Consider the following 26,815-nt stretch of genomic DNA (forward strand, 5'->3'; position numbering starts at 1 on the left):
TACTGGCCAATACTGATTGCCATGTCCCTCTAGAACGCTATACTTCCTGCTGCCCTAGCCGCCAACTCCCCCTGAGTACCTGGTGCTGCCAGCACCCCTGCAATCCAGGCAGCTGCACCACCTCCACACCTGGCCCTCACAGGGGCAAACCCAAGCCCTCCAGGGCAGCCAGAGAAGCTAAACCCCTGTGGGCCACCACATGTAGAGGTGGAAATAAAACCACAGTTGAAACCCAGGGGCAGTGTGGCTAAGGAAGAAGACCCAAAACCTTTCCACCAGCTGTACAAGCTCAGGTTAAATCCACACGATCAACTAAGCAGACTTGTATCTATGGAATATATAAAAGGCCATTGAGAGCTCCCACAAAAGAAAACACACTAGCTCTGATTGCTGTGGACATTGGAGGCAAGAACACACAGGAGTAGGGCCAGATTAGAATCTGAGCAGCCCCCACAGCAGGTCCAGGGATCAGTATAGTGTTGGAGGGAATGCTAGGGAGGTGAGGTGGACTGGGACTCCCAGCGAGGGAAAGGACTCTTGACAGCAGTGACACAAGGAAAACATTTATTATTCTTATTTTTCGACTTGTTCTGTAGATTCTTTTGGATTTCTTCTTCTTTTTTCCCCTGTTTTTCTCCCTGTTGCAGTTGTCAGTTTTATTGGCACTAAGAAATCCAGTTAAGGTTTTTTTTTTCTCATTCACATTTTATATTATTGTCATAAACCTCTACCTCTAAACTGGGCTTTTGCAGTTCTGTGGAGTTTTCCTTTTTTCTTTTTCTAATTTTAATTTTTAATTTTTAAACCTATTATTATTTGTTCTACATTTATTCCTTTGCTTGCTTTTCCTACTGTTCTTTTCCCCTTGCAGTTAATATTCACTGTATATAAATCTTCTTTATCTACCTCTGCTTAACTTTGCATATCTGTTCTTTCTTTCTTTCCTTTCCCCCCAAATATATGTTAGTTTTATTTTCATTGCTTTATTCCCCAATTGGCACCTTGCTTTAGTTTTTTTCCCACTTTGTGCTTTAGTTAGTTTTGTTCTGGTAGATATAATTTTTGGTTTCCTTTGTTCGGCGGGTCAATCTGTTGTACTTTATTCTTGTTGGACTGTTTTGATTTTGCATATGGGTGTATATGTATATATTCAGTCATACTTTTTATTGTTGTTATAAACCTCTGCCTCGATGTTGGGCTTTTGCAGTTCTGTGGAGTTTTCCTTTTTTTTCCTTTCTTCTTTTTTTCCATATTTTTCATTTCTCTTTTTTATAACTTTAATCTTTTTAAGCCCATTATAGTTTTCTACATTTATTCCTTTGATTGCCTTTCTTACTGTTCTTTTCTCCTTGCAGTTAATTTTTAATGTATATAAATCTTCTTCATCTATCTCTATTTAACTTTGTATATTTATTCTTCCTTTCTTTTCTTTCTTTCCTTTCCTCTCAACATATTTGTTAGTTTGTTTTCATTGCTTTATTCCCTACTTGGCACCTTGCTTTAGTTTTGTTTTCCAGTTTGTGCTTTAGTTAGTTTTGTTCTTAATTCGTTAATATAATTTTTGATTTCCTTTGTTCACTGGGTCAACCTACTGTACTTGATTTTTCTTGGACTGTTTTCACTTTGCTCATGGGTATATATAAATATGTGTGTTTATTCCATTATTTTAATTATTATTTGCCTGATTTTGTAACTGCCATTTGTCTGGGGTTCATCTTTGGTTTCTTGTTTTTGGATATTTGTTTTAATCTTACTTAATGCTATAACAAACCACTTGTGGAATCTTTGTTCCTGACCAGAGATCAAGCCCTGAGCCTTTGGAGTGGGAACACTGACTCCAAGACCCTAGACTACCAGAGAACTAACCATAGGGAGTATCAAAGAGTGAGAACTCGCACAAAGGAAGCTACTTGAATACAAGACCAGGAATTACCCAACCACCAGTAACACTTTGTGCAAGATACCTGTAAACAATAAACAAAAATACAAACCCCATCATCAGCGGACAGGATTACCACCTCACTCAGCCTTGCTCATCAGAGGAAAAACAAACAAACAAAAACTCAGCACAGATCTCACCCTATACAAAGCTTACACAACCTCTGGACCAACTTAGGAGGGCAGAAACCAAAAGGAAGAAAGATCAACCTTGAAGCCTAGGAAAATGAGATCTCAAACAAAATCAGTTAAAAAAAAATAATGAAAAGGCAGAGAAATACTACACAAATGAAGGAACAAACTAGAAACACAAAAGTGCAAATAAATGAAGAGGAGATAGGCAAACTACTTGAAAAATTATTCAGAATAGTGATAGTTCCCTAAGATCAGGAGCGAGACAAAGTCCCACTTTCACCTCCATTATTCAACATCGTTCTCGAAGTCCTAGCTACAGCAATCAGAGAAGGAAAAAAAAAGGAATCCAGATCCGAAAAGAAGAAGGAAAGCTCTCTGTGTTTGCAGATGACACGATACTGTACATCAGTTCAGTTCAGTTCAGTCACTCAGTCGTTTGCGACTCTTTGCGACCCTGTGAATCTCAGCATGCCAGGCTTCCGTGTCTATCACCGACTCCTGGAGTTTATTCAAACTCATGTCCAACAAGTAGGTGATGCCATCCAGCCATCTCATCCTCTGTCGTCCTCTTCTCCTCCTGCCCCCAGTCCCTCCCAGCATCAGGGTCTTTTCCAATGAGTCAACTCTTTGCATGAGGTGGCCAAAGTATTGGAGTTTCAGCTTTAGCATCAGTCCTTCCAAAGAAAACCCAGGACTGATCTCCTTTAGGATGGACTGGTTGGATCTCCTTGCAGTTCAAGTCACTCTCAAGAGTCTTCTCCAACACCACAGTTCAAAACCATCAATTCTTTGACACTCAGCTTTCTTTATAGTCCAACTCTCACATCCATACATGACCACTGGAAAAACCATAGCTTTGACTAGACCAACCTTTGTTAGCAAAGTGGTGTCTCTGCTTTTTAATATGCTGTCTAGGTTGGTCATAACTTTCCTTCCAAGGAGTAAGCATCTTTTAATTTCATATCTATAGTTACCATCTGCAGTGATTTTGGAGCCCAAAAAAATAAAGTCTGACACTGTTTCCACTGTTTCCCATGTATTTCCCATGAAGTGATGAGACCAGATGCCATGATCTTCGTTTTCTGAATGTTGAGCTTTAGGCCAACTTTTTCACTCTCCTCTTTTCACTTTCATCAAGAGGCCCTTTAGTTCCTCTTCACTTTCTGTCATAAGGGTGGTTTCATCTGTGTTGTGTCATGTGCATATCTGAGGTTATTGATATTTCTCCTGGCAATCTTGATTCCAGCTTGTGCTTCCTCCAGGCCAGCGTTTCTCATGATGTATTCTTCATATAAGTTAAATAAGCAGGGTGACAATATACAGCCTGGATGTACTCCCTTTCCTATTTGGAACCGGTCTGTTGTTCCATGTCCAGTTCTAGCTGTTGCTTCCTGCCCTGCATACAAGTTTCTCAAGAGGCAGATCAGGCGGTCTGGTATTCCCATCTCTTTCAGAATTTTCCACAGTTTGTTGTGATCCACACAGTCAAAGGCTTTGGCATAGTCAATAAAGCAGAAATAGATATTTTTCTGGAACTCTCTTGCTTTTTTGATGATCCAGCGGATGTTGGCAATTTGATCTCTGGTTCCTCTGCCTTTTCTAAAACCAGCTTGAACATCTGGAAGTTCACGGTTCACGTATTGCTGAAGCCTGGCTTGGAGAATTTTGAGCATTACTTTACTAGCGTATGAAATGAGTGCAATTGTGCGGTAGTTTGAGCATTCTTTGGCATTGCCTTTCTTTCGTATTGGAATGAAAACTGACCTTTTCCAGTCTTGTGCCCACCACTGAGTTTTCCAATTTGCTGGCATATTGAGTGCAGCACTTTCTCAGCATCATCTTCCAGGATTTGAAATAGCTCAACTGGAATTCCATCACCTCCACTAGCTTTGTTCATAGTGATGCTTTCTAAGGCCCACTTGACTTCACATTCCAGGATGTCTGGCTCTAAGTGAGTGATCACACCATCGTCATTATCTGGATTGTGAAGATCTTTTTTGTACAGTTCTTCTGTGTATTCTTGCCACCTCTTCTTAATATCTTCTGCTTCTGTTAGGTCCATACCATTTCTGTCCTTTATCGAGCCCATCTTTGCATGAAATGTTCCTTTTGTATCTCTGATTTTCTTGAAGAGATCTCTAGTCCTTCCCATTCTGTTGTTTTCCTCTATTTCTCTGCATTGATTGCTGAGGAAGGCTTTCTCATCTCTCCTTGCTATTCTCTGGAACTCTGCATTCAGATGCTTATATCTTTCCTTTTCTCCTTTGCTTTTCGCTTCTCTTTCACAGCTATTTGTAAGGCCTCCTCAGGCAGCCATTTTGCTTTTTTGCATTTCTTTTCCATGGGGATGGTCTTGATCCCGGTCTCCTGTACAATGTCACGAACCTCCGTCCATAGTTCATCAGGCACTCTGTCTATCAGTTCTAGGCCCTTAAATCTATTTCTCACTTCCACTGTATAATCATAAGGGATTTGATTTAGGTCATACCTGAATGGTCTAGTGGTTTTCCCTACTTTCTTCAATTTAAGTCTAAATTTGGCAATAAGGAGTTCATGATCTGAGCCGTAGTCAGCTTCCGGTCTTGTTTTTGTTGACTGTATATAGCTTCTCCATCTTTGGCTGCAAAGAATATAATCAGTCTGATTTCGGTGTTTACCATCTGGTGATGTCCATATGTAGAGTCTTCTCTTCTGTTGTTGGAAGAGAGTGTTTGCTATGACCAGTGTGTTCTCTTGGCAAAACTCTATTAGCCTTTGCCCTGCTTCATTCCATAGTCCAAGGCCAAATTTGCCTGTTACTCCAGGTATCTCTTGACTTCCTACTTTTGCATTCCAGTCCCTTATAATGAAAAGGACATCTTTTTTAGGTGTTAGTTCTAAAAGGTCTTGTAGGTCTTCATAGAACTGTTTAACTTCACCTTCTTGAGCATTACTGGTTGGGGCATAGGCTTGAATTACCATGATATTAAATGGTTTGCCTTGGAAATGAACAAAGATCATTCTGTCGTTTTTGAGATTGCATCCAAGTACTGCATTTAGGACTCTTTTGTTGATTTGATGGCTACTCCATTTCTTCTAAGGGATTCCTGCCCACAGTAGTAGATATAATGGTCATCTGAGTTAAATTCACCCATTCCAGTCCATTTTGGAGAAGGCATTGGCACCCCACTCCAGTACTCTTGCCTGGAAAATCCCATGGATGGAGGAGCCTGGTAGGCTGCAGTCCATGGGGTCACAAAGAGTCGGACATGACTGAGCGATTTCACTTTCACTTTTCACTTTCCTGCATTGGAGAAGGAAATGGCAACCCACTCCAGTGTTCTTGCCTGGAGAATCCCAGGGATGGGGGAGCCTGGTGGCTGCCATCTATGGGGTCACACAGAGTCGGACATGACTGAAGTGACTTAGCAGCAGCAGCAGCAGTCCATTTTAATTCACTGATTTCTAGAATGTTGATGTTCACTCTTGCTGTCTCCTGTTTGACCACTTCCAATTTGCCTTGATTCATGGACCTAACATTCCAGGTTCCTATGCAATATTGCTCTTTACAGCAACTTCTATCACTGGTCACATCCACAGCTGGGTATTATTTTTACTTTGATACTGTACATAGAAAACCCTAAAGATTGTATCAGAAAATTACTAGAGCTAATCAGTGAATTTAGCAAAGTTGCAGGATACAAAATCAATACACAGAAATCACTTGCATTTCCATAACAATGAAAATTCAGAAAGAGAAATTATAAATCAATCCCATTCACCAATGCAACAAAACAAATTAAATATCTAGGAATAAACTTAACTAAGGAGACAAAAGCACTGTACACAGAAAATTACAAGACACTAAAGAAAGAAATCAAAGATGACATAAGCAGATGGCAAGAGATTCCATGTTCCTGGGTAGGAAGAATCAATATTGTGAAAATGATATAAACTACAGATTCAGTGGGATCCCTGTGAAATTACCAATGGCATTTTTCACAGAATGAGAACAGAGAATTTCACAGTTCACATGGAAACACAAAAGACCCCAAATATCCAAAGCAGTCTTAAGAAAGAAGGATGGAGCTGGAGCAATCAACATTCCTAACTTCAGATTATACTAAAAAACTACAGTCATCAAGACAGTATGGTACTGGCACAAAAACAGAAATATAGACCAATGGAACAAGATAGAAAGCCCAGAAATAAACCCATGCGCCTATGGCTACCTTATTTTTGACAAAGGAGGCAAGAATATACAATGGGGCAAAGATAGCCACTTCAATAAATGGTGCTGGGAAAACTGGACAGCTACATGTAAAAGAATGAAATTAGAACAATTTCTAACACCATATACAAAGATAAACTCAAAATTGATTAAAGACCTAAATGTAAGACCAGAAACTATAATAGAGGAAAACATAGGCAGAACACTCGATGACATAAATCAAAGCAAGATCCTTTATGACCCACCTCATAGAGCTATGGTAATAAAAGCCAAGTGAACAGTAGGACCTGATTAAACCTAAAAGCTTTGGCACAGCAAAGGAAACTATAAGCAAGGTGAAAAAACAAGCCTCAGAATGGGAGAAAATAATAGCAAATGAAACAACTGACAAAGGATAATTTCCAAAATATACAAGCAACTGATACAACTCGGTGCCAGAAAAACAAACAACCCAATCAAAAAGTGGGAAAAGACCTAAACAGACAGTTCTCCAAAGAAGACATACAGATGGCTAACAAACACATGAAAAGATGCACAACATTACTCATTATTAGAGAAATGCAAATGGAAACTATAATGAGATATCACCTCACACTGGTCAGAATGACCATCATCAAAAATGTCTACAACAATAAATGCTGGAGAGAGTGTGGAGAAAAGGGAATGCTCTTGCACTGTTGGTGGGAATGTAAATTGATACAGCCACTATGGAAGATGGTATGGAGATTCCTTAAAAAACTAGGAATAAAATCACCATATGACCCAGCAGTCCCACTCTTAGGCATATACCCTGAGGAAACTGAAAAAGACAGTTTTGAAAAGACAAAATTGAGAAAAGACACATATATCCCATTGTTCATTGCAGCACTATTTACAGTAGCTAGAACATAGAAGCAACCCAGATATTGATCAACAGATGAATAGATAAAGAAGTTGTGGAACATACACATAATGGAATATTACTCAACCATAAAAGGGAACACATTTGAGTCAGTTCTGATCAGGTGGATAAACCTAGAACCTATTATACAAAGTGATGTGAGTCAGAAAGAGAAAGATAAATATCGTATTCTATCAAATATATATGGGGTCTAGAAAAATGGTACTGAAGAACTTGTTTGAATGAAGTCACTCAGTCCTGTCCAACTCTTTGCGACCCCATGGAATGTAACCTACCAGGCTCCTCCGTCAATAAGATTTTCCAGGAGGAGTACTGGAATGGATTGCCATTTCCTTCTTCAGGGGATCCTCCTGACCCAGGGATCAAACCCGTGTCTTCCGCTTTGTTGGCAGATACTTTACCAGGGAAGAACTTACTTAACAGGGCAGCAATGGAGAAACAGACATAGAGAATAGACTGATGGACATGGGGAGAGGGGAGGAGAGGGTGAGATGTATGGAAAGACTAACATGGAAATTTACATTACCATATGTAAAATAGATAGCCAACGGGAATTTGCTGTATGGCTCAGGAAACTCAAACACTGGCTCTGTATCAATCTAGAGGAGTGGGATGGGGAGGGAGATGGGAGGGAGGTTCACAAGGGAGGGGATATATGTATACCTATAGTGCTTCCCTGGTGGCTCAGATGTTAAAGCATCTGTCTGCAATGCAGGAGACCTGGTTTGATCCCTGGGTCGGGAAGATCCCCTGGAGAAGTCAATAGCAACCCAGTCCAGTGCGCCTGGAAAATCCCATGGATGGAGGAGCCTGGTAGGCTACAGCTCATGGGGTCGCAAAGAGTCGGACACAGCTGAGCAACTTCACTTTCTTTCTTTCCTTCTATGGCTGCTTTGTGTTGAGATTTGACAGAAAACAACAAAATTCTGTAAAGCAATTATCCTTTAATAGAAAAAAAAAAGAAAAAAGAAATTATGGTTTGATTATTACAGTGATCTTGCCACATCTGACCCTGGTTCTGATGTTCAGTCTTTTCAAACTATGTTTGTTTGTTTGTTTTTTTCTTGCCTGCCAGTATGGCTCATAAGTATTTGTTGAAAGGTGGACATGAGATAGTAGATAAAATGAGCTACAGTTAATAGGCTCTTAGTTATCGGTACGGCGTAGTCCTGTGGTCAGGTCGGAATCTTTTTAGCAAGCATGTACCTCTCAACTGTGTATCTCACCAGTGCTTTTGCATCCCTCCCATCCCCTTTCATGGGACAGGATGGCTGAAACTGTGTATCTTTCACCCTGCAAGTATTTTAGATGTGTCTAAGACTCAATGGGTTAGACCTTGGTGAGAGTTCCTCCTAAGGGAAAGTCTTGTTAAGAACTTAGTGTTGTGACAGCTTTCAGATAGAAATCCTCCTCGTGATGGAAGTACTAGAGGATTTTCGTCCAATATTCACTGTACAATTCCTGGAAAATTAAATTCAACAAGTCTGGGGACGTTCTATAATATTCTATAATTCTTGAATTTGTCCATCCTGAGCCTCCAGGAATTCTTCTGTTACAGTTCAGCTCTGTCTACCTGAGCACTGGTTCCCAAAGAGGTTTTGGTTCAGGGGATTTTGCTCTGGCTATTTGCATCCTCTTGTCTTTCTTTGCCGTTTTTGGACTAGCACTTTGCCTTATGACCTCACTTCTCTGATGGATCTAACAACAGTTGTCATGTCTGTTTATTCAGCTTTTTACTTGTTGTCATGATGGATTGATGACTTTAAGCTTCTTATATGGTGGACTAGAAACTGAAAGTCCCCAAGGGTATTTTTAGTTCTTCCAAAAATGCATCTGGAGAACCTGGGTTTTATTACTTTTCCTCATTACTCTTTAGGAATTTTCTCAGATAACAATTCCAAAATTGCTATGTAATCAGAGAATGTGGCCTTAACATTTCAAAGCCCAGTGAAGTGGGAGATCTACACAGAGGACAGAGAGTATAGTATTTTGTGGTTAATTTAAGAATGTTTTGTTTAAAAGCTTCACAAGTATACATCTTTTTACTTCAGTGCTTTTTCAGACAAGAACAGAAAAGGCTGATTTTTTTTTTTCCCATAAGACTGAAATCTTTTAAAATATACTCACCAACTGCTCAATGTAGTGGAAAAAACAAAAGTATTTGTCCCATGGTTTCCTTTTTCAGAATTCTAAATTCTTAGCTCAAGATACTAGTACAGTGTACCCATTGTGTGTGTGTGTGTGTGTGTGTGTGTGTGTGTGTAAATGACTGGAACTTATAAAAGATTATAGCACTTTCAAATTAGATACCAGTTTATCATAGATCTTTACATAATAAAAATATTTGTAAATATCAGCTAATACCCCATGTGAAGCAGTGTAACTATTCCATGAATCAATTACAATATAACTTAGACAATCAGTTCATTTAAGTTTACTCTCTTAGATTTGTAGTAGTTAAATTTTAACTGCAGCATGAATATACATGCAACTCTGTGTGCCTGTCCACTTTTCTTGTTAGAGAATTGATGTCATCTTTTCATACTTTATGAAAGTTAATCTGGATAAAAGCGAATTTATTTCGTCTTTTTCTTTTAAGTGTTTGGCTCTTCTTTACAACTCAAAATTTAAACACCTAATTATTTCTTTTAATTATACAGATAATATATGAAATTCGTAAAAGTGAGAGCATTTGTCAAAACGTGAAAAAAATCAGTCTATGTTCTATCAAGTCCAATTTTTATTGTAGATCCTTTTAGCTCTTTCCTTCCTCTCCTCCCTCTCTCCCTTCCTTTTCTTTTTTTCCTCCTCTTCTCCACCATTCTCTTTGTCTCTGTTAAAGCATTGTTTTTAAAGGTTCAGGAACATATTCTTCTTTCATTTCTCTTTTTTGCTTAGTTATGATCAATCTACTTTTAAGACAAAAACTACATATCATAAATTTAATGAATAAATATTACTCAGTGATTTGCATGTCCCATAATCCATTTAATCAGTTCCCTATTGTTTGGCATTTAGATTGATTTTGGTTTCGTTAACACCTTAAGTGGGCTTCCCAGGTGGCTCAGTGGTAGAGAATCGACCTGCCAGTGCAGGAGACACAGGATATGCAGGTTTGATCCCTGGGTTGGTAACATCCCCTGGAGAAGGAATAGCAACCCACTCCAGTATTCTTGCCTGGAAAATCCCATAGACAGAGGAGCCTGACGGGCTATTGTCCATGGGGTTGCAAAAAGTTGGACATGACTGAGTGCACATGCCAAATCACCCGAGCAGGACATTGTTACACATGCTTAAGTATATGTTTGTTCAGTCTTTTTCTTAGAATAGCATTTTCTGTTAATTTCATTATTTTTACCAGGATGCAGTAGGTCTTGATATTTCTCATCCATTTGTGTATCTCCAGCTTTTTTCAGTTTAGTAGGCTTTCAAATTAATGTTGAAAGGAAAAAAAACCCCTGCATTTTGCAATATTTGCAACTGTTGTTCCAGTAATTTTATGCCTTCAAAAGGTGGTTGTGGGTCATCATTGTCTGATCTTTAGGAATAAACCATGTACTTATGAGCAAGATAACCTTTACCACACTTTATCCTTCGAAAATCTAGCATAAATGTTTTTGTTTTTAAAGGTAGCACTTATCTGATATTGTGCTGAAATCAGTGCACCTAAAATCTCTTTATATTTAAATGATCATACATGCTAACTATATACTATATTACTATGTAAATTTATTATTTGTATTATACATACAGCACATAATCATATACATGTTTTATATATAGCCACATACAGAAAATGTAACCATATGTAATATATAACCAAATATAATAATTAAATTTTTTTAAGTCATCAATATACTTTATTATTTTTCCTTACTTGATTCTTTTTACTTAAAATGAAGTCAAATTTTCTAAGGTATCCTTGTGACCTTAGATTTTATCTACCGTCAAAGATCAGGGAGGCTTACCTTCTGAACTGGTTAAGTTTGTTAGTTGAGCCTTAGACATAGTTAGAATATTTCCCCTCTGTCCCAAGATGTCTCTGGCAGCAGAGTAGAAGAAGGGGGCAGGAAGGCTGTCACTTACGGGACAAAGACTAATGGTAACTGAGAGTAGAGGCTGACTGTGATGGCTGAAGGTTCTGGTAACACAGTTCATATGAATTAGGAAGAGGAAGGTTTCTAGTCTGAGAAACAGTGTTGATGATGAGGTCATTCCTTGGAGGACAGAGTGAGATTTTCCCGTTTCTTCCCTTCCTTCCTTTCTCCCTTCCATCTGTCTTTCCTTCCCTCCCCCCTTCCATCCATCTTTCCCTTCCCCTCCCTCCCCCTTCCATCCTTCTTTCCCTCCTTCTTTCCCTCCCTTTCTCTTCCATCCTTCCTGTCTTCCTTTCTTTTTTGGGGAAGGGGTATGGAGATCCGAGATACTGTACTTGGTGTGGATTAGTAAATCGTGGCCTGACCATGGAGTTGAAGATGTCGACCAGTCAGTTGGAGTAGCGTCTTAAGTGAAAAACGTCAGAGCTGAAATTTCAAGACTGTGAAAGTGAAGTCGCTCAGTCGTGTCTGAGAGTCTTAAGTGAAAAACGTCAGAGCTGAAAATTCAAGATTGGGTCCCAGCAATTAGCAATTGCTGCCATTTGGCTGGCTGATTGTATTCCCTGTCCCCTTGTCAGTGGAGACACAACTGTAGATCGGAGAATCCTTCATTTCACGGGGCTGATTCTCTGAGGAATGTTAGTACTCTGGCATTAAAGGCCAGTGACACTCTGCCAATTTTGTAACATTCAAAACTTCTCCTTTCTCTACCCCACCGTGCCCCCACCCCAGTTTCCAAGGACTGGGGAAGCTGGAGGGAAGGTCATCATCTCAGTAGAGGTTGAGGTCTGCTGAAGCGATGGCCCATAATGGTTTTGTCCAGTAGGCATGGAATGAAATCCATTCCATGTGTAGTTCTAAATTTTCTAGTACATACATTAAAACATAAAAAATTAATAATACATTTTATTTATTCCAGTATAACCAAAATGTCATTTCAACATCTTTAATCAATTAAATGGAGGAGGAAATGGCAACCCACTCCAACGTTCTTGCTAGGAGAATCCCGTGGACAGAGGAGCCTGGTGGGGTACAGTCCATGGTGATCGCAGAGTTGATCCTGAAGCGACTGAGCAATCAGTTAGAAATTAATGAAATATTCTGCATTCTTCTTTTCATATTTAGTCTTCCACATCTAGTGTGTGTTTTATATATAAAGCACCTCTAGATTTGGGCTCAACGCTTCAGCTGTTCTATAGCTGCATGTAGCTAGTGATTCCCCAGGCACCATAGATGTAGACTGTGTGTGTCCTAATGGAAGTGAATTTGTAGTTTGCCTTTCCAGCATGTTCTCCTGTCTTCTAAAAAAGGTCCTTTTATTCCTATGAGTCTGAATCAGTAGTAAGATGCTCTAGGAACCTACTAGCCACTACAGCTTTTCCTATTTCCTAAGAAGGCACCTTTCTTCCTCTTCTTTATTAAGGACATTGTTTCCTTTTTAATTTACATAGCTTTTGGTGATTTAAATTTGTTCCTTTGATCCAGTACAGCTAGATGAAACTTGTTCTGGAATCTTTGCCCTTGTTTTCTGGGAAAATTTGGATATGAAGAAAGAAGAGAAGAAATGAGAACAAAATGATAAAGCCATCTTATAAAATGTTTCTAATTTCCCAACAACTAGATGAAACTAAATCCTTCCAGGATGTATTGAATTCAACCAGGATGAATTGACTTCTGTGTTATCTAAAAGGTAACATTCCTAATGAAATTGAGAAAATACAGACAGGTTTATATTTCAATGCATATTGTGAAATACTTTGTTCTTCATAGGAGGGTTAGTTCTGGTTTCAGTGAAAAAAAAAAAAGCCAAGTATCTGTCATCCAGCAAATTAGAATGAAAACTCTATCTTCTAGTTTCTTATTGAAAGTTCAGTCAGCATATTCATCTGGGTAATTACAGTTTCTTACATTGAAGGGTTTTGAGACTAATTTGGTAGGTTCTCACTGGCCGTATCTAAGATTGAGGCCAGAAAGCTCCCTTGACTTGTTATATTAATATTGATATCCTTACAGGTTTCTTTCAGTTTCCATAGCTTGAACTAATGAGCAAATTCTTGAAACTCCTTCCTGGAATCTTTGCCCTTGTTTCGTGGGAAAATTTGGATTTGCAGAAAGAAGAGAAGGAATTAGAACAAAATTATAAAACCATCTTGTAAAATGTTTCTAATTTCTCATCAGGTATATTTTAAAGTCAACTATAGATAGTCTTTATAATCAGGTATTAGTTTCTATTACTACTGGGATTGTATTTATGCTACTGGGTAATATAATCCAACATAAAATTAAGGTTCTTTTGTAATGAGTTCACAATATCATTAATTGTAAAATAGTGCTTTTTAGATGGGGCAGCTGCCTTCACCTGCCCTTCCCTTTTGCCTCTCCCTTGACATTTGGCCATTTCTGACAGCATTTTTTATTGTAACAACTGTTGGGGTGAAGGGATATTCTGAGATCTAGTGGTAGAAGGCAGGGGTGCTACTGAATATCTTATAATGCAAAGGACAACTGCTACAACAGTTGGTCTAAATGTCGTTGGTACAGATGTTGAAAAGACCTGGTCTCAAAGAATACCTGAGTTATAACCATGGACCTCCTTAACAAAACACGTTTCTTCTCGCTATGAGCAGCATTTAATTTAGACTTAATTACAATGAAATAGCAAGAAAGGTAATAGAAACTTCCTAGATACAATGTGTTATGTATGTTGTTGGTCAGTCATTGAGTTGTGTCCAACTCTTTGCAACCCCATGGACTGCAGCATGTCAGGCCCCTCTGTCCTCCACTATCTCCCAAATTTGCTCAGATTCATGCCTTTTGAATTGGTGATGCAATCTAATCATCTCATCCTCTGCTGCCCTGTTCTCCTTTTGCCTTCAATCTTTCCCAGCATCAGAGTCTTTTCCAATGAGTCGAATCTTCGCATCAGGTGGTATTGGAGCTTCAGCATCAGTTCTTCAGTGAATATTCAGGGTTGATTTCCTTTACGATTGACTGGTTTGATCTCCTTGCTGTCCAGGGGACTCTCAAGAGTCCACTCTAGCACCATAATTTGAAAGCATCCATTCTTCGGTGCTCAGCCTTCTTTATGATGCAACTCTCACATCCATATGTGACTACTGGAAAAACCATGGCTTTGACTATTAGAGACCTTTGTTGGAGAAGTAATGTCTCTGCTTTTTAATACACCATCAGGGTTTTCATAGCTTTTCTTCCAAGGAGCAAGCATCTTTTAATTTCTTGGCTGCAGTCACCATCTGCAGTGATTTTGGAGCCCAAGAAAATAAAATCTGTCACAACATCCACTTTTTCCCCATTTAAAATGATGGGACCGGATGCCATAATCTTGGTTTTTTGAATGTTGAATTTCAAGGCAGCTTTTTCATTCTCCTCTTTTACTTTTATCAAGAGGCTCTTTAGTTCCTCTTTACTTTCTACCCTTAGAGTGGTACCATCTGCATATCTGAGGTTGTTGGTCTTTCTCCCAACAATCTTGATCCCAGCTTGTGTTTCCTCCCATAATTTTGCATGATGTACTCTGAAAACAAGTTAAGTAATCAGGGTGACAATATACAGCCTTGACATACTCCTTTCCCCATTTTGAACCAGTCCATTGTTCCATGGCCACTTCTGTTACTTCTTGATCTGCTTACAGGTTTCTTAGGAGGCAGGTAAGGTGGTCTGGTACTCCCATCTATTGAAGAATTTTCCACAGTTTGTTGTGATCTACACAGTCAGAGGCTTTAACATAATCAATGTAGCAGAAATAGATGTTTTTTTCTGTATCTCGCTTGCTTTCTCCATGATCCAACAGATGTTGGCAGTTTGATCTCTGGTTCCTCTGACTTTTCTAAATCCAGTTTGTACATCAGAGTTCTCAGTTCTTATACTGTTGAAACCTAGCTTGAAGGATTTTGAGCTTAAACCTGCTAGCATGTGAAATAAGCACTGTTGTGCGGTAGTTTGAACATTCTTTGGCATTGCCTTCTTTGATACTGGAATGGAAACTGACCTTTTCCAGTCCTGTGGCCCCTGCTGAGTTTTCCAAGTTTACCGGCATGTTGAGTGCAATACTTTAACTGCATCATCTTTTAGGATTTGAATAGCTCAGCTGGAATTGGGTCACCTCCACTAGCTTTTTCCATATTAATGCTTTTAAGGACCACTTGACTTCACACTCCAATATGTCCGGCTCTAGATAAGTAACCACAGCATCATGGTTATCTGAGTTGTTTAGACTCCTTTGTATAGTTCTTCTGTGTATTCTTGCCACCTCTTCTTAATCTCTTAGGTCCTTACTGTTTCTGTCCTTTACTGTTCCCATTTTTGCATGACATGTTCTCTTGATATCCAGTTTTCTTGAAGAGATTTCTAGTCTTCCCTATTCTATTCTTCCTTTATTTCTTTTTTTTTATGTTTTTTTTTCTTCTTTTTTTTAAATTTTATTTTATTTTTAAACTTTACATAATTGTATTAGTTTTGCCAAATATCAAAATGAATCCGCCACAGGTATACACTTTATTTCTTTGCATTGTTCATTTCAGAGGACCTTTTAAATCTCTCCTTGATATTCTCTGGAACTCTGCATTCATTTGGCTATATCTTTCCCTTTCTCTCTTGCTTTTTGCTTACTTTTTCCTCAGCTATTTGTAAAGCCTCTTCAGACAACCACTTTTGCATGTTGCATTTTTTTCTTTGGGATGGTTTTGGTCACTGCCTCCTGTACAATGTTACGAATCTCCGTGCTTAGTTCTTCAGGCATTCTGATCCCTCGTGTCTAATCCCTTGAATCTATTCATCATCTCCACTGTATAAACATAAGGGATTTGATTTAGGTCATACCTGTATGGCCTAGTAAATTTCCCTACTTTCTTCAATTTATGGTCTGAATTTTGCAGTAAGGAGCCCATGATCTGAGTCACAGCTCCAGGTCTTGTTTTTACTGTCTGTATAGAGATTCTCCATCGTTGGCAGCAAAGAACATAATCTGATTTCGGTTGTGACCATCTGATGATGTCCATGTGTAGAGTTATCTCTTGGGTTGTTGGAAAAGGATGTTTGCTATGACCAGCGTGTTTTCTTGACAAAACTCTGTTAGCCTTTGCCCTGTTTCATTTTGTATTCCATGGCCAAACTTGTCTATTACTGCCGGTATCTTTTGATACTTTTGCATTCCAATCCCCTATGATGAAAAGGACATTTTTGTTGTTTGCTCTAGAACGTGGTGTAGTTCTTCATAGAAACTGATCAACTTCAGCTTCTTTGGCATCAGTGGTTGGGACATAGACTTGTGATGTTGAATGATTTGCTTTGGAAATAAAGCAAGCTCATGCTTTTGGACACTTTTGTTGGCTATCGGAGCTGCTCTATTTCTTCTAAAGGATTCTTGCCCTTAGAAGTAGATACAATGGTCACAGTAGTAGATGTAATGGTCATCGAATTCAGTTTGCCCATTCCTGTCCATTTTAATTCACTGATTCCTAAGATGACCATGTTCAATCTTGTCATCTACTGCCTGACTACATCCAATTTACCTTGATTCATGGACCTAATATTCCAGGTTCCTATGCAATATTATTCTTTACAGCATCGGACTTTACTTTCACCACCAGGCACATGACTGAGCCTTGACTCAGCCACTTTATTCTTGTTGGAGCTGTTAGTAATTGCAGTTCACTCTTCCCCAGTTGGATATTGGACACCTTTTGACCTGGGGAGCTCATCTTCCAGTTTCATTTCTTTTTGCCTTTTTGTACTGTCTATGGGGTTTTTCAGGCAAGAATACTAAAGTGGGTTGCCATTTGCTCCTCCAGTGGACCACATTTTGTCAGAACCTGTCCGTCTTGGGTGGTCCTGCGTGGCATGGCTCATAGCTTCATTGAATTATGCAAGCCCCTTCGCCTTGACAAGGCTGTGATCCATAAAGGGGACAGTGTGTTATACAGGTTCAAGATTGTACTGCTTCCGTTTTTGTGGGGCTGGTTATTAAGAGGCTGGAGGAAGTAGGAAGGCCTAAACAAATGCTATGCAGTTACATAATTCCTTAATAAGAAGCATATTTCAGAGTTCTGTTGAGTAAACTTTGTCTCTTTTCTGATTTTCCTTGTGTTGCATTTTAGAACTTTAAAAGTACTGTTTTATGGGGACAGTAACCATAAATTTTATTTATCTACACACACACACACACACACACACACACACTCTCTCTCTCTCTCTCTCTCTTTCTTTCTCTCTCTCTCTCTCTCATAGCCTTCATAGAAATTCTAATGTGGCATAAAGATGAGTGATAAAATCACATGCAGAGGTGGGGCAGGGGCATTCAAGATGACAGCAGCCTGGGTAATGGCACGGAGGTGTTAATATCACTGGCTTCATATTGCCTTGAAACACAGATTTTAAACTTGCAGCCACTTGGATTTGTGTTTCCTATGTAGTTCTGGTTGCCTCAAATAACTTAGTAAGTTTTCCACAGCTCAAATTACAGGGTACTCTATAGGTTTGTTCTTGTACAGAGAATATGTTGTAGTTGTAAATATCTTTCTTTAAAATAATGTGTTTCTGGGTAATGATGTGAAGGAGAACCATAAGAAAAGGCTTTGAGCACTGCAGCAAATAACACTTGATTGCTAGGAAGGGCTCAGACTAGTGTGAGCTAGTTGCGCCCAGCAGTTGGAGAATACTAAACGTCTTCATTGAGATGCCTGTGTTGAGGTGAGCTGTGTGACTGTTATTGGTGTTCATCCTCACAGTTTAAAACTGATACAATAGTTCACTGTTGCTGTTCATCCTGAGAAATGTATATATATTGTGTCGATCAATCTTTCATGAACTCCTGTTAATTGTATTTTTATCAAATCTGCCATTTTCATTCTAGTTATATAGTAGTTCATATAGAGAAATCGCACACACAAAACTATGAGGGCTCTGCAAAGTTTAGTAGAATGGTGGAAATAGTATAACTACTACTACTAATAAAATTCCTTAATATTAACTGGTAAAATACTTTGTGCTGAAGTATCTGATACACATGATCTCAGTGAATCCTTAAACTCTGTGAAGTAGACTGTTCTCTGTATTTTACAGGTAAGAAAACTGAAAGCATGAGAATGTCATAACCCAGGAAATGTGCTCCTGGGCCCATGTTCTGGGCAGTCTGCTATTCTAACTTACACGTCTGTATAATTGTTTAAAGTGTACAGGAAAAAAGCGCAGACCTGAAAGATAGAATGCTTTTTAAAAAAGTGAAAGGTGCAGTAGTCAGAATTCTTGGAGATGGAATTAGATAAAGTGAAAGTAGATGTGTAAGAGCATTACCAGTAAAAATGGCAAATTAGTACAGAATTTGATATCATCATTAATTATTACAACTAAAATCATTGTTTGAAGAATCCAGAGAGATGATGGCTAGAGGTGGATGTACCTGGAAGCTGACAGATTAAGTTTGGGGTTGAGCCTATGCATTTTGCCTTTGGCAGCTAACTAGTGATGTCTTTCTCCATTGCATTCCCTGGACCTAGAGTTTTGAGGGAGAGAGGAAGGACCTTCCAGTGATGTGTCTTATATGATTGTCCAGGCGATGCCATGGTTGCACCATTGTATTTTTGATATAATCCTTTAAAAGCAATTACTTTTGTTTCACCTTTTAATAACATGGCAAACACTACATAGAGCTTTTACATGCTTTGACAATCCTTCTTAGATAAAATAAACAGTAAAGGTCATTTGTTTTAGCTTTACTTTTTTCAAACATACTTAAGAAACAACATCTTGCCTAGGGTTTTCAAGGAATGTGAGATATTTGTTACACAATCTTAACCCAATATTATGTTTAACATATAAAATAAGGAGTGAATATAAGGTCTGGTTTATAAGTTTATGTAGTTTTCTGGCCACATGGAGACCCTTGTGGTTGATTGTTTCTTTTTGATTTCATTAGAATAGTTCTAACGAAAAAAAAAGTTAACTTGTATTTTTGTTTTTCCTCAGATTTTTTTTTTTTTTTTTTGCATATTCCCAATTCTTCAGTGCTGTTTCTTCAGGCTATACCAGAGACATGCACTCAACAGTTCATGTTTTAATAAGATAATCCATTTTGAGTTTGATAAGGACCCATTTGACATCACTGTAGGTCAGGAAAGGTGGAGATACAGGTTAATAGTCATTTCCTTTGCTTCCTGCATAAAATAAATGACTTAATTTTTGATAGTAATCTTCATTGTCCCTAGGCACAGAGGACCAGTGATGTTATTTCATTACATATTCTGTTCAGTGTTCTGCATTTTTTTCATTACTGTCCAAATGACTTTTAATAAAGGAAAGTGGCAATGAATACGTTGATATATAGTACTCTTAAATTCATACTTTGGCAAATACCTATTTTGTTCTAAGTTTTGATAACCATGAAAGTCTGTAAAACACTAAATCCCAGGAAAAAAATGAAAGTAAAGACATAGTTATTTCTTGTCTTGAATATATAAGCTTATGAGATAACTTCTTTATATAGTTTTTTCCCCTTACTTTAACCAAAGCTGTATTTCCAAGTTTGAATAGATTTGACTCTATTAGTATCTATTATAATATTCAAACATACTCAGCTTGTGAGACATTTTCTTCAATGCATAACAGATCCCTGAGTAAGCAAAAATGTATTAAACAGTATACCCAAATATTCATGTATCCCAGAGTGTAGTAGGTCCTTTACAGGATGTTGGAGGACTCTATGGCATGTTTGGCTTTTCCAACTGGACATACTGCCTCAGGCTTCATGTACAATGTAGAAAACCAGTGCCATTCTTAACATTTCTGCTGATTCTCACCCCATACTTCCTCTTCCTTGTCAGTCATCCAAAGCTGTTCCTTCTTCCTGTAAACTCTCTCTCTCAAAGAATCTTCCTCCTTATTCGCCCTGCCACTGCCTTGGGTCAAGACCTTACCAGCTCTCCCCTGAGTTATTGCAGTAGCCTGTGGCTACTTCCTTTGCATCAAATTCTTATGTATGTAAGCCATCTTCCAAAGCAAGTCCAGTGCTAGCTTTCCAAACACAAACGTTAAACATATTATGCTTTTGTTTCATGATGCCCCACCACCTGTTGTGTGTTGCCCAAACACATTTCTTCCTCACTTACCTTCAGTTTTCTCAAGGCTGGGAGTCTTTCTCTCTTATTCACTTGGATCTCTTTCAACTAGCACATTGCAGTCACTAAAAAACACTTTTCAATGAATTACCATACCATATAAGACCATTTGCCAGTTAACACCACGTTACTTATCTACTCTTATCTCTAGTTTCTTTTCCAGTGAACCACATGATGTTACAGCCACATAATATCCTTTACTATTCTTCACAAATAAGAGAATTTCATTGCCCTTCGTTGCTTATGCTCTTCTTCCCATCTGGAGAAAGAAATGGCAACCCACTCCAGTATTCTTGCCTGGAAAATTCCATGGACAGAGGAGCCTGGCAGGCTGCAGCCCATGGGGTTGCAAAGAGTCGGACATGACTGAGCACACATGTACCTCTTCCCATCTGTTTCTCAACAACCAGTTATCACCTGGGTCAGATGAACTCTGGGCATGAAATGATTTTAGATTTATTTACATTTATTCTTTTCAACAAACATTTATTTACTCAGCACATACTATGTATTGTATGCATGTGTGCTCAGTCACTCAGCCGTGTCCGACTCTTTGCTGCCCCATGGACTCTAGGCCACCAGCCTCCTCTGTCCATGAAATTTCCCAGGCAGGAACACTGGAGTCGGTTGCCATTTCTTACTCCAGAGGATCTTCCTTACACAGGGATTGAACCCCACGTCTCTTGTATCTCCTGCATTGGCAACCAGGTTTTTACCATCGAGCTTCCTGTTAGACACACATATAAACCTGGGGATAGGCATACTCTTATGAACAAAAAGACAAAGTCATGGTCATCCTGGAATTTACATTCTGGTGTAATAGCAGATGAAGAATTTGTCCACTAGTGATGGAGCACAAAGATGGAATAGAATATACAGAGGCTTGGAGGACCAGCATATTTGACTTGGTTGAGGTGTAACCTGAGCAGAATGGTGGAAAACAGTGTTGGGTAGCTTTTTAGAGGCACATTGATGAATGGTTTGAGGTGCTGCTTCTAGAACAAGGTAAATCTTCAGACACGCTGAGTGACTGACCACACACACACACACACACACACACTAAGGACTTCAGAATGACCTTAACATCATCTCCCTTCAGTGTGTCCATGATCAGCCCGCCTTTGCCTTGCTCCTCCCACTGTAGTCCTGGTTCTCGGCCTTTTGATCTAATAGCCCAAAGGTCATTAGCCAGAGTGGCTGAGATACTGCTAGGCTCATGCAGCTTTGAAGCCAATGTCAAAGTACCCAGTAGTGAAGAATCTCTATCCAGGCTAGCAATAGGAAATAGATATGAGTCTCAGATATAGACTAGTAACCTTGGACAGATTGCTTAATCTCTCTGAACCTGAATTTTCTTGTCTAATATGCACATAGTGTAAAAAAAAAAAAAAATTGCTGGGATACTAAATGACTAGAATGGAACTCTATAAAACTTCCTCTTTTGTTCACTGATGTTTCCTAAATACCTTGACAGTGCCTAGTACTCAGTGGTTTTTGAATGAATGAGTGATATAACAAATATAAAGCACCTGAAATAACAGTTGGTACATGAATGCTCAGTAAATGATACTTTTTCTTGTTATTATAGTTGTTTCTATGTATGTGTTTTAAGTATTGTAGTTGTTACATAATTATTTTTTGAAATTATGAGACCCTGGAGTCCTATTGTGGTTGTGTTGCATTAGTTCTCCTAGTGTTAACATTGTTTCTATACTCGAGTCCCTGACTTTGCCCCATTATCTTTTGTAGTGCCTCATGGTTCACAGACATGGCTTGGATAGGATGAAATAACTTGGCTGTAGAAGTGTTCATGCCTGCAGAATCCCAGGGACGGGGGAGCCTGGTGGGCTGCCGTCTATGGGGTCACACACAGTCGGACACGACTGAAGCGACTTAGCAGCAGCAGCAGCAGCAGAGACCCTCCCTGCATGTTTAAGGAGAGATTTCGTCAACTCATGACCAAATAATTCAGAATATGAATGACAAAATAAGTTTTATTACAGTTTGTATTAATGCTGGGGTGGAAGTTTAAGTGCTCAGATGACGTTTCTAAAAATTTTAGTGTAAACTATTATTTTAATAATTTAGCACTTTGTGCTGTGTACTAAGTCGCTTCATTTGTGCCCAGCTCTTTGCGACCCTGTGGACTATAGCCAGGCTCCTCTGTCCATGGGATTCTCCAGGCAATAATACTGAAGGGGTTTCCATCCCCTCCTCCTGGGGATCTTCCCGACCCTTTCCCAACATAGAAAACACTGATTCTTGCTATCAGGAAAATACAAGTTACTGCATTGCATGTGTGGTTTTACCAGTTCTTAAGAAAGACACAATTCCATGTTTCAGTGTGAGGGGATTATGGAAGGGTTTTGTTTTTGAGACTGAAGACAGATATTTAAGAAGAATGTATATATGGATCATTGAAACCACTGAAGGGGATTTAAGCTGTGAGTCCCAGTGTGTCTGTAGTTTGACTTCTAATGGTCCCAGTTAAATATGGTCATTAATGTGACATCCACTCTGCCATGCTGCAAAGCAATGAAACCTGAAAGTCTGGGTCAGAGTGGCAGTCTGTGTTTGAACTAGTGTTTATTTTGTACCATTGGAGGTACTCTGATGATGTGTATGCCCACTACAAAATTCATTTACCAGTGTTGAGGCTATGTGAGCTTAGAAAGATAAGCTTTTATACTCAAGTGATTATAAATTATATGTGAGGCCCAAATGTATGTCTCTGGAATGTAAAAGGTAGAAGATGGAGTTCCTGTATCATCTTAAGTACATGAAACTATTGTGAAAACATTGAATGATCCATCGAGGATAGGACTATTTTCAAAACAGGTAGCAGATGAGATTACCATAGATTTTTCTGGATGTTGCATTCAGGATAGGACTGACTGAATTAATTATGAGATGTTTCTAGGATAGGAATGTATAATTGTAATAAGCCAAGTAAATATGTTGAAAGATTGATTTAAAGAAGAAAATGTGAAATAGCTTTGATACCAGTGATTTATTTGAATTCTTATTGTTATTCCCCAAAATGTTGATACTTTGCTGGTGATTGGAAGTTGCACGTCCCATTTGTTCAGTGACTGAATCAGCTCAGCCCTGAGAGGAACCATTGATGGAGATTCAAGAGTTCCTCTCTTGGGGCCTTCAGTAAGGTGCTCGTGTCTTTTTCCATGTTGATGAGGGTTGCCTGTGAGCATATGTGCACAGAGAAAGACGGAATAAGAAGGAGAGGGAGAGAGGAGTGTAGTGGATGGGAGCTTAGCTAGGACTCAGGCTCATTTGATTTGGAATCAAGCTGCACCAATTACCAGTTGCATGACTTTGAACACTTTAACCTCATTGTGTCTCAAATGCCTCATCTTCTGATAACAGAGTCTTTACTGCTTGATTTACTATAAGGACTGAAAGTGAAAGTGAAGTCGCTCAGTCCTGTCCAACTCTTTGCGACCACGGACTATAGCTTACCAGGCTCCTCCGTCCATGGGGTTTTCCAGGCAAGAGTACTGGAGTGGGTTGCCATTGTCTTTTCCAGAGGATCTTCCCGACCCAGGGATCAAACCCAGATCTCCCACATTGTAGGCAGAGGCTATATAAGGACTAAATGAGTACAAATCTCTTAGCACAGTGTCTAGTCCACAGTAGATACACAAATAGTAGGTGTTATTATTTGTTTGTTTGTTGTTGTTTAGTTGCTTAGTTGTGTCTCTTTATGACCCCACGGACTGCAGCCCACCAGGCTCTTATGTCCATGGGATTCTCCAGGCAAGATTTCTGGATTGGGCTGCCATGGCCTCCTCCAGGGGATCTTCCCAACCCAGGGATTGAACCTGTGTCCCTGAGTCTCAGCAGGCAGATTCTTAATGGCTGATCCACCAGGAAAGCCCACTGTGTGTGTTACCAAGATATTAATAATAGTAAAATGATAGTTGTTTTATATTACCTGTTACTGCATAACAGCAGATAATGGAATCCTTGACTGGACACTGTTCTAATCTCTGAGATATGTTGACCCTTACAAAGAGCAAAATTCACTCATTTTATTGCATTTCACCCAAAATTTGGGAGTTGGATAAAACAGTTAATGTCTTCTCTGAAAAAAATGACCTATTGGTTGAATGGCATAAAGGCTTGAAAAAAGTCGTTACCATTGTTGATTTTGTTGTTATGTTAGAATTGAGTCAAAAAGGGTGGTGGTTGACTTTTCTATGAAGTGGTTTTTTAGCAAAGCCTAATTTCCTTATAATCTGATACTTTTGCTTTTCCTATTTATAGAAAGTTAAAGTGAAAGTCACTCAGTCATGTCCGGTTCTTTGCAGCCCCATGGACTTGTACCCCCAAGGCTCCTTTTTCCATGGAGTTCTCCAGGCCAGAATACTGGAGTGGGTAGCTCTTCCCTTCTCTAGGGGATCTTTTCAACCCAGGGATTGAACCCAGGTTTCCTGCATTGCAGGCAGATTCTTTACTCTCCCCAGGAGCCACCTGGGAAGCCCAAAAAAGTAGTCAAAGGGTGATGCTTTTTACCAGTTGAAATATTTGCAATAGGGCTTCCAAGGTGGCGCTAGTGGTAGAGAACCTGCCTGCCAATGCAGGAGACCTACGAGTCACAGATTCCATCCCTTAGTTGCAAAGATCTGCTGGAGGAGAGCATGGCAGCCCACTCCAGTGTTCTTACCTGGAGAATCTCATGGACAGAGAAGCTTGGCCGGCTACAGTCTAGGATCTCAAAGAGTCATACACAACTGAAGCAACTTAGCACACACGCACGCATGTTTGCATTATAAACTTCTTAGAATCTTTTCTGAACGTACCTCAACCAATTTGGTGCATGCATCCTGAATTGCTACTATGTCCCTTTGATCACTGTTGAATATAACTTGGGCATGGGTGGGGGCAATTCATATTTCTCAGTACCTCTAGCCAAACACTGGAGATTCATGATGTTTAAATGAATATGTCCTGCATCTTGAGAAATCAAAACAAATCTCAGTAGATATTTTTGGTTTATGAAGGGAAACTTGGTTTAAAAATTAGATTTATTGAATGTTGACTAGCTTGTTCTTTATTACTTAAATTGTGCAAACTGGATAACCCATATCCTAGAGGAGGGAGAGGAGGAGATCTGTGTTCTGTGATTTGGAGCATTCCAATCTACCACTCCAGATTGTAGTAGCTGACTTGGAAAGTCATCTTTGTTCTCTGTTTTTCATGGGAGATTATCAGTGAGCATCATTTTTTTTTCCTTCCTCCATGTTCCATTCAGAATACTATGAGATGCCAGGATTGAGCACAGTTGTTTTATACTGCCTTTGACTGGGAGAACTAGTATCAGCTGGACTGCTAAGCCCCATATCTTATTTGGCAAGTACGAATGTCCAGAGTACCATTCTGATCCAGTGCACATGTAACTGATCAACAGCCAGCTAATCTGATGGTAAATTTGGCTATAGTTGATACAGTTTACTCATATGAAATAAGTAGCAAGGTATATAGATGTGTGCATGAATATAAACACAGGCACATAAATTATATAGGGTTGTACAATATCAGTTTGTCACAATGTAAAGAGTACCATGTTACTAAAATTGTAATTTTATTTTCCTCAATCAGGCAATTGGATTCTCCTGTAAATGCATTTTGATCGAGATCATGGCAAGAGATGTTTGACAGCAATTTCAAATTATTACAGTTTATTACATATTTAAAGTCTGCAGTCAGTTGAGACTGTATGTATCTGATTTTAGTTTAGAGAGAGAAATCTATTGTGTTTTGTTCCAAGGACTATACTTTTTAATACTGTAAAATTATCACATGCTTTATAAAAACCATACACCTTGTTGGATGGTCTGGAATATGGTGTGATGCACCGAATATGTGTGTTTCTCTTTATGCCAAACAAGGTTAGAATCATGAATGCAGAGATTAATATCCTTCACGTGTGTATAGTGTAACTTTCAGGCATATGTACACATTGAATCTGTACTAGTTGCAAGAGTTTCTTAAAGATTGGTTCCTTAGCTGTGAACAGTGTTATTTATGATGTTTATTATGGCTGTGCTTTGGCTGATCCTGGAAAAACCAGGGGAAGAGAAATATTTGCAGGGCAAACTTTATTTAAAAAGAAATTTTTTTTGGAAAACGTGTTGGATTTTTGTTGACTTTTACATGAAACTGACATGTAATCGTGTCTTTAACACATCTAGAATTATTTGAGTACAACAACAACACAAATGATATTGCAGATGCAGTGATATTTAAATGTACTCAATGGAATATGAACCCAGTCCGCTTTTTGTGGTTTATCTGTTTTTAACTTCAAAGGCTCTGGTTAGCTTGCCTTTAAAAAAAAAAAAAAAAAAGAATGAGTTGATCACAGCCAGCCAGGAAAACAGCT

At 38.9% G+C, this 26,815-nt stretch overlaps 1 protein-coding gene across 29 annotated transcripts in view; it reads left to right on the forward strand.

Annotated features, from left to right (window-relative positions):
- The window catches only part of KLF12 (Kruppel like factor 12), a 534,319-nt gene that overhangs the window by 216,950 nt on the left and 290,554 nt on the right, over window positions 1-26,815 (forward strand). For 3 of the 29 annotated variants that reach the window (XM_045162559.1, XM_044927255.2, XM_045162560.1), the window contains one exon: window positions 12,767-12,971. The exons of the other annotated variants lie outside the window; for them this stretch is intronic. The gene's annotated coding sequence lies outside the window, so the exon portion shown is untranslated. The remainder of the gene's footprint in view (window positions 1-12,766; window positions 12,972-26,815) is intronic. 29 annotated transcript variants of the gene reach the window in all.

The sequence above is a fragment of the Bubalus bubalis genome, chromosome 13 (assembly GCF_019923935.1).
Source record: "Bubalus bubalis isolate 160015118507 breed Murrah chromosome 13, NDDB_SH_1, whole genome shotgun sequence".
NCBI lineage: Eukaryota > Metazoa > Chordata > Mammalia > Artiodactyla > Bovidae > Bubalus > Bubalus bubalis.